This window comes from Pelobates fuscus, chromosome 13 (genome assembly GCF_036172605.1).
Source record: "Pelobates fuscus isolate aPelFus1 chromosome 13, aPelFus1.pri, whole genome shotgun sequence".
Classification (NCBI taxonomy): Eukaryota; Metazoa; Chordata; class Amphibia; order Anura; family Pelobatidae; genus Pelobates; species Pelobates fuscus.
Window position 1 is genome coordinate 14782746 of NC_086329.1, and position 17557 is coordinate 14800302.

Below are 17557 nucleotides of genomic sequence, written 5' to 3' on the forward strand. Positions count from 1 at the left end.
TCTGTCAAGGCCTATTCCTCTTAGCTGCGCTGATCCATGGGCTACATGACAGGCGCACAGTCGGATTTGCCGGCATTTGCGCTCACCTTTACCCAACCCCCATAAAAACACGGACACAGGTTATATTGTTGGAAGTATTAGTCCACAGCTTTATTAAAATTATAAATAAGATAATTAAGGATTAACAAATGGGGTCATTGCCAACAGCCCTTATTAAAGTTAACATCCCCCATGTACATATCGTTCCCCTGGCAATGACCCCCCAATAATAACAATAGATAACAATCCAAATAACATGTTAATACAGAAACTGGCCGCCCAATATGGCCACATTTCCACCCGGTTAAATTGTAGGGGTGTACCGAGACACCGCTACCCAACATCTCGATTGTAGGGGTGTACCAAGACACCGCTACCCACCATATCACTTGTAGGGGTGTACCAAGACACCGCTACCCACCATATCACTTGTAGGGGTGTACCAAGACACCGCTACCCACCATATCAATTGTAGGGGTGTACCGAGACACCGCTACCCACCATATCCATTGTAGGGGTGTACCAAGACACCACCACACCCCCAGGTTCGGAGCCACCGACGAGCTCGAACCTACCAACCACGTGCAACACTGTCCAATCCAAACTAAAACCCCAGGATGCCCACTTTCTCCTCCATCTGCCCTCCGATTTAACCAGGCCATTCCCCGCCACAGCTCAGGACTTGACACCTTAAGCTCCTGAGCGACCCCCACCACCAGAAGAAGGCCTGTTAAATGCCGTCCGAAAGGCCCACTCCGAACAGATCGCCCCTTACGACCGGAACGTACCCCATCCACCTTAGAGTACCCAGGGAACTTGCTTCCCCAACCGATGTGTCTCCCCGTTACACCGCCCCCCACTTCCAATAAATACCGCCATCAATCTTTACGGATCTGTCTGCGACAACGAACCACCACAACCAGGACCCTAGGATGTCTCCAATGTACCGAAGAACCATCTCGGGCCATGTGACAGACCCATCCCGCTGGACTAAACCTATTGGGTTCGTCTGATTTGCCCAGTACTTATGGTCCCTGAGAGATCCTGCGGAGAGTTGTGACTTTGCACAACTAACAGTTCGAATACAGCCAAAACCAACGAAGCGCTAAAGCTATCAAAGCCTCGTGGTGGCCGACATCGGACAAAGGGCCACGTGGCGGCGGCCATTTTACCTTCGAATCCGCCGACCCGTACTATTGACGATACTTCGACAGTACAACGTAGTCGAAGTACCGATCCACTTCGAACAGGACGTAGACATTTTTAGGCCAACAAGTGACCGACCGTATAGCCCGAATCCAGGGAACTCTTTTGGGCACGAAACGGTAGCTGCGGTCGGTCATAAACGAACATTCGAGTAACTTTGGATTCACTGGAGGGATTGGTGTGATTTTTGAGACTGTTTATGATTTAAGTATGCTGAATCTGAATATGTGCCTTTTATGTGAATATGATGGAGGGATTTGGAGTTATGAAAGTTGTATAAAACTATATTCTAAACTGCCTGTATAATAAGATTATGTGTCACACCAAGGGGAGGGAATGTGTGGGATGTACCATCGATGCCAGTGGTTGTTTTATGCCTCCCCTTGGGTGTGGCCTGTGTGTGTGAAATGCAAATAAAAGGCAGGCTGGCTGTTCCAGTCCTCAGTTCATGTTTTACCCTCATAATGGAGCTTGGTCTCGTTATTGGGGGAACCGGGAATGCAAGTGACTAACGACTGTGTCTGGAGCTCGGAAGGTGGTACCGTAACAACTGGTGGCAAGCGACGGGATGATCTTCAACGCCCAAAGAAACCGCTACGACCAAGAATAAAATGGAACTACAATACCAAAACCTGAGAAGAGCTACCTTAAAAGACTTATTGGAACAAAGGGGCGGACAGGCCAGTAACCTCAAGAAGAGGGACATTATTGCTTTATTGCTGGAAATGGATGGAGTACCAGCGGCAGAGGGAACCAATGGACCCAGCCCAGACGACAGAACCCCCGAGGAGGCAAGGTTTGACCGGGCGGTAAAAATTCGGCTGGCCCATTATGGCCCCAACCCCTCCGCGGAGATCGTCACCCAGGTTCAAGCCGCTGTGGAGGCCAGCCTGCTACGCCAAAACGGTACTGCAGCGGCCCCAGTCACAGCAAACCCGGGGGACAAACAGAAAGTGCCGTTTGCGGCCTTCAAAGCCTTCAGTGAGACCGAAGGAGAGATTGACGGGTACCTTGCGGATTTTGAGCGGCAATGTGCTCTGCACAAGGTACCCCCGGCAGACTGGGTTGCTATACTGTCCGGCAAGTTATCCGGCCGGGCCAACGACGCTTTTCGGGCTATTCCGGATGAGGAGATCGGGGATTATGTTACCGTCCGGGAAGCTTTACTTGCCCGGTATGCCGTTACACCCGAGGCATACCGGAGGAGGTTCCGGGACACTGCAAAAACAACTGGGGACTCATACGTGGAATGGGCCTGCAAGGTACATCGCACAGCCGCCCACTGGATGGCAGGGTGTCAGGCGGTGTCGGGAGAAGAGGTGCTGCAGATGTTTTTATTGGAACATTGTTTCGACAAATTGCCGACAGGGGTCAGAGAGTGGGTACGAGACCGTAAGCCTTCCACTCTACACGAGGCGGCTCGCTTGGCCGATGAGTACACTGACGCTCGCAGACTGGACAATTCCATCACCAAGGCCACAGCCAGAGCGGAATACCAACCAGCCGCTGCCACGTATCAGCCTCCCATAAACAGACCATCCGCACCCCCTCCGGCTGCCCAGTACCAACGTCCACCCCGGTTTAACGCCCGAGAGTACTCTGAACCCCTTCGGTGCTTCCTGTGCAATCAGCTAGGGCACAGGCGACAGGAGTGCCCGATGAACCGTGCCAACAGGAACCAGTCCTGGAGGAAACCCACGGGGGCCCCTTCCCCAGCACCTCTTCCAGCCGTCCACTGTGTAGAGGAAGAGGAATGCTGGGGCATATTACATGAGGCGGACCCTGTTCAGGCTGCCCACCAGGACAATCGACAACACCACAGACAGAGTGTAAAGGTCAACGGAAAGGAAGCCAGTGGGCTACGAGACACTGGTGCAACCCTGACTTTGCTCCAAAAGCACTTAGTGTCCGAAGCGCAACATACCGGGGATACCGTGGCAGTACGAGTAGCCGGGGGTGCAGTATTTCGTCTACCCGTGGCCCGGGTACATTTGGATTGGGGAGTGGGCGCTAGACACGTGAATGTGGGGGTCATTAAGGATTTACCCGCTGATGTTCTTCTTGGCAACGACTTGGCCCCCCTGGTTTCGGCCTTTGCTCCCATGGGCCCCGCTGCAGTGGACGCTGTTACGACCCGTGCCCAGACCCGTGCCACTGAGGCCGGCCCACCTGCTGTTGAGACCCAGGTAAGACTCTCTACCCCGACTTGTACCTTAGACCAGGCCCCGTTCGGCTGGGATACCCCAGAGATGTACGGGAAAGAAACTAGGGAGGACCCGACGTTAGCCAAGTACAGAGCCAGGGCCGACGCTGGGGAAGAAGGAGTAGGTGGGGAACACTACGAGTGGGTGGGGGATAGGCTGTACAGGATCCCGAGACCTTCCCCGAAACCGAATGCCCCTTCGCAGAAGCGACAACTAGTAGTACCTGCAAAGTATCGGCAGGAGATTCTGCGGATTGGGCATGACGTGCCCTTAGCAGGTCATCTAGGTTCCCACCGCACAGCTCATAGAATCACCCAAAACTTTTTCTGGCCCAATTTTAACCGAGATGTGCGGACGTATTGTAGCACGTGCGACACTTGTCAACGGGTAGGTAAGCGGGGAGATCATCCAAAAGCTAGGCTACAGCCGATGCCTATCATTGGAGAGCCCTTTTTCCGCATAGCCGTTGACATTGTGGGTCCACTGGCCAGGGCTAGTCCATCCGGTAAGAAATATATTCTTACTGTGGTAGACTACGCCACCCGTTACCCAGAGGCAGTAGCGCTGTCTAATATAGAGGCAGAGACGGTTGCTGATGCCCTGGTTAAAATCTTTACTAGGGTCGGGTTCCCGCAGGAGATCCTCTCTGATCAGGGAACCCAATTTACCGCTGTGCTCACCCAGCAGCTGTGGAAGGTGTGCGGCATCAACCCGCTACTTAGTTCACCCTATCACCCACAGACTAACGGTCTCTGCGAGCGATTTAATGGTACCCTCAAACAGATGCTGAGGACCTTTACTGACACTTGCAGAGACTGGGAGCGATTCCTGCCTCATCTGCTATTTGCATACAGAGAGGTGCCCCAGGAATCAACTGGGTTCTCCCCCTTTGAGTTACTCTATGGGAGAAGGGTTCGTGGACCCCTAGATCTCATTAGAGGACACTGGGAGGGGGAGACGGAGCAAGAAGGGACCCCCATAGTACCGTATGTGCTGGAACTCCGGGACCGTATGGAGAAACTATCCCTGATGGTAAGGGAAAATCTCCGGGCGGCCCAGGGGAAACAGAAACGATGGTACGATCGGGGTGCTCGACAGCGGGTCTTCCAGGTTGGGCAGAAGGTCCTAGTGCTCAAACCTGTGAAGGCAAACAAGATGCAAGCATCTTGGCAGGGCCCGTACAAGGTGTTAGCTCAGGTATGCGATACTACCTATCTCATAGCCAGCTGTTCGGATGAAATGGTACAACGATCCTTTCATGTGAACATGCTCAAGGAGTATCAGGAACGACCCGAAGATGTTGCAGCAGTTTGTGCCCCAGCTACCGACGACACCGAGAACTTACCTTTACCGGACCTGTTAGAAAGGGATCCCCAGACCGACCTTACTAGCCTCGTACAGTTAGGTGACCGACTAAGCCCGGCCGAGAAAACCCAGGCAAGACAGCTTCTGTGGGAGAAGCAGGCGACATTCTCCCAAGAACCCGGGTACACCCCACTAGCTATACACAAGGTCGAGACACCCGGACAGAACCCCCTACGACAACCTCCATACCGCATCCCGGAAGCAGTCCGAGAAGGAATGCGGAAGGAGATACAGGAGATGACCCGGCTGGGGGTTATTGAGCACTCCGATAGTCCGTGGGCGTCGCCCGTAGTTCTAGTACCCAAGAAAGATGGGACCACCCGGTTCTGTGTGGATTACAGGCGGCTCAACGAGCGGACTACCACGGACGCCTACCCGATGCCCCGGATAGACGAGTTATTAGACCGCATTGCCAGGGGGCGCTACCTGACCACTATTGACCTATGTAAAGGGTACTGGCAGATCCCCCTGGCCGAGGATGCTATCCCCAAGTCGGCCTTCGTCACCCCGTTTGGCCTATACCAGTTCAGGGTTATGCCATTCGGGATGAAGAACGCTCCGGCTACCTTCCAGCGTATGGTGGATAGGCTCCTAGATGGCTTCCAGGGATTTGCATGTGCATACCTGGACGACATCGCGGTTTACAGTGAGTCTTGGGAAGACCACCTAGTACACGTAGGGGTAGTGCTGGACAAGATTCGGGCCGCCGGCCTGACTCTGAAACCAGACAAGTGCCATTTAGGCATGGCAGAAGTGCAGTACTTGGGTCACCGGGTGGGTTGTGGGAGCCAGAGACCCGAACCGGCCAAGGTGGAAGCAGTAGCTAACTGGCCCACACCTATCACCAAGACCCAAGTACTTGCCTTCCTAGGGACAGCGGGTTACTATCGACGTTTTGTCCCCGACTACAGTACGATTGCCAAGCCCCTAACTGATTTGACTAAAAAGAATTTACCTAGGCAGGTCCTGTGGTCTCCAGCTTGTGAAGCCGCGTTTCAAGCCCTGAAGCAGGCTCTTGTGAATGCCCCTGTCCTGGCTGCCCCAGTCCCTAACAAACGTTTTCTTGTCCACACAGACGCTTCCATGTATGGACTGGGGGCTGTGCTGAGCCAGGTCGGGGAGGATGGCGGAGAACACCCTGTCGCATATCTCAGCAGAAAGTTACTACCTCGAGAAGTGAGTTATGCGGCAGTAGAGAAAGAGTGTTTAGCCCTGGTCTGGGCACTGAAGAAACTGAGCCCCTACCTATACGGACAAGAATTTTCCCTCGTAACAGACCATAACCCCCTCGTCTGGCTTAACCGGGTCTCTGGGGACAATGGCAGACTGCTGAGGTGGAGTTTGGCCTTACAGCCTTATAATTTCACTATCAGCTACCGACCCGGTAAGCAGAATGGGAATGCGGATGGGTTATCCCGGCAAATAGACGTCCCTATTCTCTCTAAGTCCGGTCATCCCCAAGTTGACCCGCCACAGGGTCAAGCCGGGTCTGCCGGAGTGTTCCACAAGGAGGGAGCCATGTGACAGACCCATCCCGCTGGACTAAACCTATTGGGTTCGTCTGATTTGCCCAGTACTTATGGTCCCTGAGAGATCCTGCGGAGAGTTGTGACTTTGCACAACTAACAGTTCGAATACAGCCAAAACCAACGAAGCGCTAAAGCTATCAAAGCCTCGTGGTGGCCGACATCGGACAAAGGGCCACGTGGCGGCGGCCATTTTACCTTCGAATCCGCCGACCCGTACTATTGACGATACTTCGACAGTACAACGTAGTCGAAGTACCGATCCACTTCGAACAGGACGTAGACATTTTTAGGCCAACAAGTGACCGACCGTATAGCCCGAATCCAGGGAACTCTTTTGGGCACGAAACGGTAGCTGCGGTCGGTCATAAACGAACATTCGAGTAACTTTGGATTCACTGGAGGGATTGGTGTGATTTTTGAGACTGTTTATGATTTAAGTATGCTGAATCTGAATATGTGCCTTTTATGTGAATATGATGGAGGGATTTGGAGTTATGAAAGTTGTATAAAACTATATTCTAAACTGCCTGTATAATAAGATTATGTGTCACACCAAGGGGAGGGAATGTGTGGGATGTACCATCGATGCCAGTGGTTGTTTTATGCCTCCCCTTGGGTGTGGCCTGTGTGTGTGAAATGCAAATAAAAGGCAGGCTGGCTGTTCCAGTCCTCAGTTCATGTTTTACCCTCATAATGGAGCTTGGTCTCGTTATTGGGGGAACCGGGAATGCAAGTGACTAACGACTGTGTCTGGAGCTCGGAAGGTGGTACCGTAACAGGCCATACTACCACCACACCTGTGGCCAGCTTCCGTAGCCGGTCCACCACCCCCTGCCTTTATCTTACCAACTCCTCGTCGGAAACACGCCCTTATCCGTCCCGCCCTCGCGGAACAACCGAATGCCATGCACTGTACCCCACATCCATTTCCCAAGACTTCTTCCACTAATGTAAAGCCACTCACAAACCCCCAAGAAAAAACCACCCCAGCTTCACCACTTCCGTGCCACGGCTTGCTTCAGCGCCCTCCAGATGAGCGAGTGGTACCTCCACCATGCCACCAGAACTAAAATAATTAGCTATCAAACTTAGCATAAAACCTCTTGTATCCAAAACCTTTAACCACATAAACCGGTCGTAAACAGGACTCAACCGCACTGACTCCCACCTGCCTGACCGACTCCCTTGACCCCCCCTTAAAAACCCAGGCGTGACGCCCCTGTCGCCGCCATCATCCAATAGGAATGGGCCCCAACGTGCCCGGGATTCAAAACCCAACGCCGCCAGACCCCTTCGAACAAAAACCCCTGCCGGAATCGGACTCGTGATACGGTTGCAAGACGGGCTTACCCGTGCCCCGGCAAAGAGCATAGCTGCCCCAAACCTCCATTGCCAGTACGTCCGATCCTGTACAACCCACCGAATCCACCCCATAACCGACTGAAGTTCGACAACCGAGTGTAGAACCCCCCAACACCAACCCAAAGGGCCCACACCAGCTCCCTTACCCAAATTGCCCCAAGCCCAGGAGAAGGCCCCCGAACAAACTTCAACTCGAAAGTAGACAAGCACACTATCCTCCGCACGCTCACCCAGCGGTACGTCCCCACGGAAACCAGTCCCCCGGCACGACCCATGCACAACCCTTCACATGCCCGGCTATCCCTGACGTACGTGACAACTGACCCACACTAATTCCTAATCATTCCGTTCACACCTTGACATCACACCGCCTAGTTCCTGTCCGTCGCCGCTGTGGCTAACGTTGAACGAACCAGCGGCTCTGGAACCACCGCAAGGTACCCTTCTTCCCACCTTTGACTGGGACCTGCCAGTGACAACCAACCGCCACGTCTCATAGACCAAGCCTTCCCAAGGCAATCCCCGTACCCGGTGCCATAGGATACAGAACCGGCCCCACCGAGCCTGGCTTCCCAAGCTGCCACATTGCCTCCCGACCGGCCTGCCCTTCCTCCCGCGCTCCCGGAAGGCCGCCATACGCAACTATTCACTTGTACACAAACCAAGGAGTCAGCCCCTACCTCCCGCCAACCAGGCACGTGGTGTGCCCACAACTGATAGCGAAACAACCTGCATAGTGATAAAATGCCGCAATCGTCGTACCTCCAGACCCAAGGACTCGGCACGATGGTTCCGCATGACCTCCCGTATCGTCCGTGCAGTACAACTTTCCCCCCTTTACACTTTCCACAACAACTCAAAATTTGCCAGCTTCAAATAGTATGACTTCCTTTCCCTGCATCCCGCTACTGCACCTGGCACCATCTGCCGTCCAGGTATGCCCCGGAACCCATGTTCCCCAGTGATAACCGTGACCAACCCACTGCCTCCCGTAAAGGCTCCACAAATAGCCGTCCCTTCGAGACGGCGAACAACCCACCCCTTAACCCACATGTGGATTTGCGCCCACCGTATGCGCCTCCACAATTCCTCAGCGTGACCTCCTAGAACCTGTGAACCTTCGCCTTGCCTCTCATAGCACCTCCAACCGCCCTTAGGTAATTAAGACTCCCTCACCACCAAACCAGTTACTCACCCCGCAAGGACGTGCAGTAGGATTCCCGTGACCGTAATGTAAGTCCACTATGGCCCGGCCCAGCCAGGCCCCACAGCAAGCCAGCTCCCGGACGCTGTACTAATGGACCCTCTCAGGACTCCTCGTTTACCCCCCCATGCCCAATGGAAACCACTTCCGACCTAGGAACCTGACACGGAACCACCCCTTGGCTATTAGAGTTCACCAATAAGCACCTGTATATATGCAACCCAAAAGATGGAAGGGTCGCCAATACCAAAAACACGTCCCGCTCCTCTGAACCAACTCGACATCAAGGCCGAATGATGCTTGCATTACGGAGCTGGTCCGCGTCCATGCCTGCTTCCCCCCTGCCCCTTTCAGGTGCGATAAGATGTGTAGCAACAGAATATACCCACCCCCAACAAAACCATCCATCAAATTAGTGCCTATCTAATGGGCGTACTGCCATAGCCAGCAGCAACGACGTCCTGATAGTCACCGGCGTTGCTCCGAACCGTTAACGCGGGGCTGAAGCCCCAGCGAGTACTCTACCCAGCCCCCCATCATTCTGCCGCGGAACCTCCGAGCCGTCACCGCCAGCCATGTCCCCTTCCTTACCCCCTTTCTGGTGTCTCTACCGGCGCAGGCGCACCTCCCAGAACCTCGTTACTAGGACCTTTAGATATCGCTTCCACCCACCTGAATACCGCCCCAGTTCACCCTCTGATGCCCAAACCTTGCCGAACTGAAGTGAATCCCTTGTCCCTTCCCAGGATTCCAGAAAGAATTTTAAACAGCCTATGAATAATCCCGAGTGTAGTGCAGTTATGAACTCACCGCTGGTGCCCCCGGCCGCCTCGGGCCGCAGGGTAGCTGTCCTTCCGACCGCCTTGCCAGGCCCCGGAGCTCCCAGTAGCCGTCGACTCCGACTCGCCTGGTCCCGCCTCAGGACCGCAGGTGTGTTACTCCGCGACCTGTAGGGAGAAGACAACCTGGGCAGTCTGTGTGATCGGTCCCCTGCCCGCCCTTCCTCCTTACGCTCTTCAACGTCCTCCCGAGTTCCCCTCCTCATTGCTGTCCGACTCTCGCTGCTGTCTGTACTCCTCGCCGCCCCTGGCAACTCCCATCAAATGAGCCTGATGTAAAGCACCGCCTACACCTTCTCCTGTCCGTGGAACCTGATCTCCTCCTATGAATGATCCCAAGTGTGGTGCAGCTGTGAACTCACCGCTGGTGCCCCCGGCCGCTTCAGGCCGCGGGGTTGCTGTCCTTCCGACCGCCTTGCCAGGCTCCAGAGCTCCCAGTAGCCGTCGACTCCGACTCGCCTGGTCCCGCCTCGGAACCGCAGGTGTGTTACTCCGCAACCTGTAGGGAGAAGACAACCTGGGCAGTCTGTGTGATCAATCCCCTGCCCGCCCTTCCTCCCTACGCTCTTCACCGTCCTCCCAAGCTCCTCTCCTCATTGCTGTTCCGACTCTCCCTGCTGTTCTCCTCGGCCGCTCCTGGCAACTCCCATCAGATGAGCCTGATGTAAAGCGCCGTCTACACCTTCTCTTGTCCGTGGAACCCGTTCTTAACCTCCCCGCCTCCTCCTTGCCACAGTATCTGGATACGCTGTGCCTGTATCGTTAAGGGCTCTTGTCTCCACTCCCCTACCTCCCTGCCATCCTCCTATCGCTGCTGCACCTGGCGCAAGCGCTGCGCCGCTCTTCCCCTTGCTCCCTCCATGCGCCATCTCTGTCCGTTTGCCGACCCTGAGAGCAGCCTGACGGGCCCTCCCGCCCTCCTCCGACATGCCTGCATCCTCCAGCCAATAATGTCCCCCATAATCCTGCGCTGACCCCACCGCCTGGCTTCTCGCCAGCCGCCCTGTTTGACCCTGCGCTGGCCTCTGCCGCCCTGGCTCCTGCCGTTCTCTGAGCGCCCTGGCTGTCCCTGCTGCGCTCCTCACCCCGTCCTCCATTGTTGCTAGTGGACCTGGCCCTCCCTGTGGCCGCCCCATGAATTCCCACGCTGTCCAGATCCCCACTGCCCTCTGGGGGACCGCCAGTTCCGAGGAGCCAGCAGCACTCCCTGGACCCCTATTAACTCCCACAGTAGCCGACTCACCGTGCCCAAATACATGCAGCTGTCCGGTCACCTTCCCGGCCGTGTTCAGAGCCACTGCCGTTCCTGCTATCCCGCCAGCCGCCGACATGCGGGGCGCAGCCTTCACTCGCGGTCCGCGAGTTGCGACAGTCCTCCCGTGCTTCGGTCAGTCTGCCTCCCGAACCCACAACCGACCTCTCCGCGCCGTTCTCCATTCCGATGCTCCTGGGCTCAGGACCGGGACTGCTCCACCTTGTATGGGCACATAGTGGCCGCTCACAGGGACAACAGGCTCAGCAGGGTCCCTAAATAGAGGCACGCAGAGAGAGAGACACACACACAGAGAGACCCAGGCAGGGCCCCCACAAAGAAAGAGAAAGCAGCCACACAGGGCCCCCAGAGAGAGAGAGAAACACACACAGGACCCCCAGAGAGAGAGAGAGAGAGAGAGAGAGAGAGAGACACACACACAGAGCAGTTGCACAACTGACAGGTAAGCTTAATTTCTTTCAATGGCCACTTCATAAAATGGCTGGTATAAATACACCCATTATGGCTCCGCCCCACCCAGCATGCTAAGTGTCATTAACTTCCTGTGGTTGCTATGCCTACCTCCTGGCTCTGTCAAGGCCTATTCCTCTTAGCTGCGCTGATCCATGGGCTACAGGCTTCGCTCCCTTTGTGACGTACTCAAAATGGCAGATTTTTTGCCAATCCAATGCTTTCCCAGAGGGAAAGCATTGGATTGGCTAAAATCGGCACGGGGGCAGGGCCAAATGCCGTTTTGGCCAATCAGCACCTCCTCATAGAGATGCATTGAATTTATGCATCTCTATGAATAAAATTCAGTGTCTCCATGCAGAGCGTGGGGGATGCTGAATGGCAGTGCTGCTTACTGTGCAGCCCTGAGCCAGGAAGCACCTCCAGCAGCCATATAAAGAGTGGCCACTTGGAGGTGTCCCTAGGGACAATGTAAACACTGCCTTTTCTCTGAAAAGGCAGTGTTTACATGAAAATGCCTGAGGGGAACTATTATACTCACCAGAACAACTACATTAAGCTGAAGTTGTTCTGGTGACTATAGTGTCCCGTTAATTTACATGCTGCGTGGTAGCACTTTTATTTGTTTTTCAATCAGTACAAATAAATTATTGACTAAACCCAGTAGATATGAACGAAAACAACCAAGTGTAGACAATAGATAACTTTAAGAAAATGTGTAAGCTTCTATTTTGCCATCCAATTATATATATATATATATATATATATATATATATACACACACTTTCAAATTACTTTTATTGTACAATTTTCTTTTAATACAGTAATATAGAATATGAATTGCAACTGGAACATTAGCGGTGCTTGGATAGTTCTGAGTAGTGATATATAAGAATTTTTTTTTTTTTCTTTCTAAAATAATTCAAATTAAGTTCTTCCGTCTATTGCAATAAATACACATATACAAGTGGCATTAATCTTGCCCGTACCGGAGTATGTTTACAGAATACAAAAATATTACAGAAAACAAAATATTAACCCACAGCCGGCTACTGTGGGCTTGATTAAAAATTAAACAAGAGTAAAAAAAATGTATAAACACTCTGAAAGGTATGTATGTATTTATTTAAAGACACAGTTGAGAATTAACCACTAAGTGCCAGTATGTAGCAATTTGAAAACAGAATTGTGGAATACAGGCTTAAAGAGTTGTGACTATAGCAAAGATAGATAAACCTTGATATTTATTTTCTGCCAGTTTAACTGTTTCGGCTTAAAATGTTGTGATGGATCCCCTATACTCCGGCTGAGTATATCCGTTATGAGTCTCAAGCGCAGTAGTGATTAGAGCCCAAGTTCACCAACATTAGCCTAGACTTGATGAAGGGTAAAACGAATCTGTTTAATCATGGCCAAATGGCTCACTTATATACAAAACCAGGAGGCAGTAAAACACGCCCAGAACACGGTGACAATTTGCTGTGTCATGGTGACGGCATAAAAGACATAATATATTAAAAATACATAAAAAATACATAATAAACAAATAGGAATCCCCACAAATGTTATATCCCCGGATAGCCTGGATCTGAGCGCCCAAGTTGTCCAAATAGCGCTCAGATCCCACGAACATAGCCGAATCACCACCAGGGTAAAGTTTTGACCAACCGCTCACAAGGCTCCTGCCCAAATTAGTTTCAGAGATTCAGGGTTAGCGGTCGGTCACTTTCAGAAGTTACATACGAAGTAACAGACGAATGGTTCCCCTGGCTCATAGGTAGCGTTTGTTTGTCTGGTCCATACGAACAAACCTACCGAACAGTGCTCTCCTGGCTTGTCGGGGAAAGAAGCAGGCGTTTGTTTGGTTTTACCAATGTTCGTGCGGTCGAGTGTCCGATTTCGAGTTCAAGACACTCGAGGACCAAGACCCGCTGCCCGCTTTCATGCGACAAAATGGCCGCCGCTTTCTCCAACACATGGCATTCGGTTATACAAATGGCAGTCACACAGAGCACTTAAGGGACCACTATAGTGCCAGGAAAACACTCGTTTTCCTGGCACTATAGTGCCCTGAGGGTGCCCCCACCCTCAGGGCCCCCCTCCCGCCGGGCTCTGGGGAGAGGAAAGGGGTTAAAACTTACCTTTCTCCAGCACCGGGCGGGGAGCTCTTCTCCTCCGATCCTCCTCCTCTCCTCCCATTCGGCTGAATGCGCACGTGCGGCAAGAGCTGCGCGCGCATTCAGCAGGTCTCATAGGAAAGCATTATCAATGATTTTCACAGTGAGAATCACGCAAGCGTCTCTAGCGGCTGTCAATGAGACAGCCACTAGAGGCTTTGAGGGCTGGATTAACCCATTTATAAACATAGCAGTTTCTCTGAAACTGCTATGTTTATAAAAAAAAAATGGGTTAACCCTAGCTGGACCTGGCACCCAGACCACATCATTAAGCTGAAGTGGTCTGGGTGCCTATAGTGGTCCTTTAATGTTGTGGTTTCTTGGTAGTTAATGAGCCAGGGGGGTGGTCGGTGTTTGGTAGAGGTATATACCGAATGCAGGAAAAACATTAACGAAGTTCAGAAACCTGTTAGTAAACTTAGTAGGGTGCTATCTCCTATGCATGCAAAATAGAGGGTTTTGTCACAAATGTAAAATAAAGTTGTAATCTATGAGAATTCACTCTTTCCAGGACTATTCACTAAAGTGAGAATTGTTGGCAACTGTAAGTTAATTCAAAGTGAATTCGGTTTGCATATCTAGACTAACACATCTCACCTGTGTACTAAGTGACAGAGAGGAGTCAGGGAAATAGTTTTAACCCTTTGTGAACACGAACTCTTCAGATAATGGGTTATAATGTAAGGATGCTTTCTATATTTTATTTACACTGCGTTTGGTTCGTTTTGACGTGCATTGCTGCTTTAAATAGACACTCCAAGGAAATGTACAACTCGTTGTAGTGGATATGGTGCTATGACGCTATCCCTGTAAATAAACTGTTCAAATTAGATTAGTGCGCAACATGGAATTTCGGCTCGGTCTAATAATTTATGCTGAAAACAGAACTTTTTTTTTTCTTCCCAAATATTAGTCCATATCAATAACGTTGGAGAACTTTTACAATTCAGGTATTTTTGTCTAAAATTTGAAAACAAAAATACAAATTGGATTTGTTTACGATATAGAGCAATGTGTTTTACAGATTAATAAGTGGATCGGATAGACTTGAGATTTCTGGAATGGGCCCTCTCATGGGACCAATCTGATCAAACAGGCGAGAGAGCCATCAAATCTTTCACCATGTCGTTTTTGTAGTGTCACTCAGCACATGTCAGCAGTCCAAACACTGACAGCATGTACGACATTCCTCTGGCACTTTGCTGCCGGCTTTCTTTGACAGTGTGGGTTGAGTGTTTGTACATATACCATTCATGTACGAGGCTAGGGAACAGGGACATCAAACTCTACACAAACAGCTTTATTCACTAAACACCAACTACATCGAGCAGAAAACAGAATTGCTAAATGTCAGTTACAATAGTGATGACTATCTCAGAGTTGAACAATGTTTCCCAATCTGTATATATCTATTTATTTATTTTGTCTAAATTTTTCAGTTCTGGTTTTAATTCACTACAAAATGGTGTTTAGTAAATAACAAAAAACGATATAAGATCACAGGAGAGAAGGCAAGATGACCCCCCCCCCCCCAAACCCCAGACACAAGTTGCAGGCTATAGGAGAATCCACTCCAAACTTTTTAGGTCTGGAAAGGTCACCTAAGCTGTGCTCTCAACTAGGGGATGACCCTACAATAACACAACAAAAGAACGACAGAATCCCCACTACTCATCCGCTGAGATCCGAGGGCGGGTAGTGGGATAGAGAGCTCAGACTATACAATCTAAAAGAGAAAAAGTTGACCTTTATTAATAACTAGATCATAATTACTGAGACCAAAAAGAAAAAAAGAAATCCACCACACAGCTCTGTCCTGTAGCTAATTGTTTCGTGGATATCATCTACCTCCCTATCTTTTCCTGTACCTTTACCTCTACTCTCACCTTTTTCAGCCAGACCCCAGAGACATTACACGTGTGGTGGATTTCTGTTTTTCAATAATTATGTAGTAATTATGATCTAGTTATTAACCCCTTAACGACGAGTGACGGACGAGGTCCGTCACTCTGGGGATTGCCTTAACGACGAGTGACAGACCTCGTCCGTCACCCGTTAAAATTAACCCCAGATCGCCGCAATCGCGGCGATCGTGGGGTTAATGGTGCTCCGGTCTGCCTCTGCATTAGAGGCAGACCGGGAGCACCGGATCGGGCTGTCAGAGTACATGTGCCCGCTCTGACAGCATGCCAGAGCGGGCACATGTGCTCTCTATACTCACCTCCGCCTCCCTGCACTTCCTGGTTCTGTGTGAAGTGCAGGGAGCCGGATCTTCAGTGATCCTGCCCCCTGGTGACAAAACAATAAAGTTAAATTAAAATCCCACCCCCCTTTACCCCCCCTTTACCCATTTTAATATAAAATTAACCCCTTCCCTGCCAATTGATCACTGACTACAGTGATCAATTGGCAGGGATTACATTTTACTATGATCTGATTTTTTTTAACCCTCAGGGGTTAAATTTATTTTATTAATTAATTAAAAAATGTTAAAGTTATAAATTTAGCTAGCTGGGGAGGGTGGGGAATTGGGGGATTTAGTATTAGGCTAACTAGGGGTTAACGTTAAAAAAAGTTTAAAAATAAGCTTTAAAAAGTTAAAAAATTAAGTTAAAAAAAAGTTTTAATAACGTTTAAGTAAAAAATGTAAAAAAATAAACCCTTTACCCAGTCCAAATAAAATTAACCCCTTCCCTGCCAGTCGATCACTGCCTACAGTGATCAAAATACAGATCACAGTATTATACTGTGATCTCATTTTTTTTTAACCCCTGACGATTAACTTTTATTTATTTTTTAACCCTCAGGGGTTAAATTTATTTAATTAACTAATTTAAATATTGTATAATTAAATATTTTGCTAGCTGGGGTGGGTGGGAGTTATGGGAAAATGGGGAATTTACTGTTAGTGCTGCTTACTGCTAGTTAGGGGTTAACGTAAAAAAAAAGCTTAGAAAAATGTTAAATCTGTAAAAAAAAGTTTTACGAAAGTTTAGGAAACTTTAAAAAAATTAATAAGCAAAACAAAAGTTTAAAAAATAGTTTTAAAAAGTAAAAAAGTTTTAAAAAGTAAAAAAATACATTTAATAACGCTCATTACCACTACACCTAGTACAAGCTAGCGGAAAAATGATCCCACGCTAAGGTTCAAAATATGCCTTTTAAAATACCCTGGGATGTCTTCTTTAAGAAATGGTATGGCTTTATGGGGTATTTGGTTTATATAGCCCGGTAAAATACTCTAAAATGGGACATGGGCACAGCGTAAAAATGTAAAGTTTGAAAAAAAATGGAATGGCTGTGTCCCAAATGTGCCCCTCCGATGTCCACATATACCTGGCAAAGGTACATACGGGGGTATTTTTGTACTCAGCAGACATAGCTGAGCAACATATGAAGTATTATACAGTGGTAGTACACATAAGGTTTGCAAAATATACTGTGCAAACTCACTTTGTGTGTCAAAAAGGCAGAAAAAACGCTTATTACCACTACACCTGGTACAAGCTAGCGGAAAAATGATCCCACGCTAAGGTTCAAAATATGCCTTTTGAAATACCCTGGGATGTCTTCTTTAAGAAATGGTATGGCTTTATGGGGTATTTGGATTATATAGCCTGGTAAAATACTCTAAAATGGGACATGGGCACAGCGTAAAAATTGAAAGTTGGAAAAAAAAATGGAATGGCTGTGTCCCAAATGTGCCCCTCCGATGTCCACATATACCTGGCAAAGGTACATACGGGGGTGTTTTTGTACTCAGCAGACATAGCTGAGCAACATATGAAGTATTATACAGTGGTAGTACACATATGGTTTGCAAAATATACTGTGCAAACTCACTTTGTGTGTCAAAAAGGCAGAAAAAAACGCTTATTACCACTACACCTGGTACACGCTAGCGGAAAA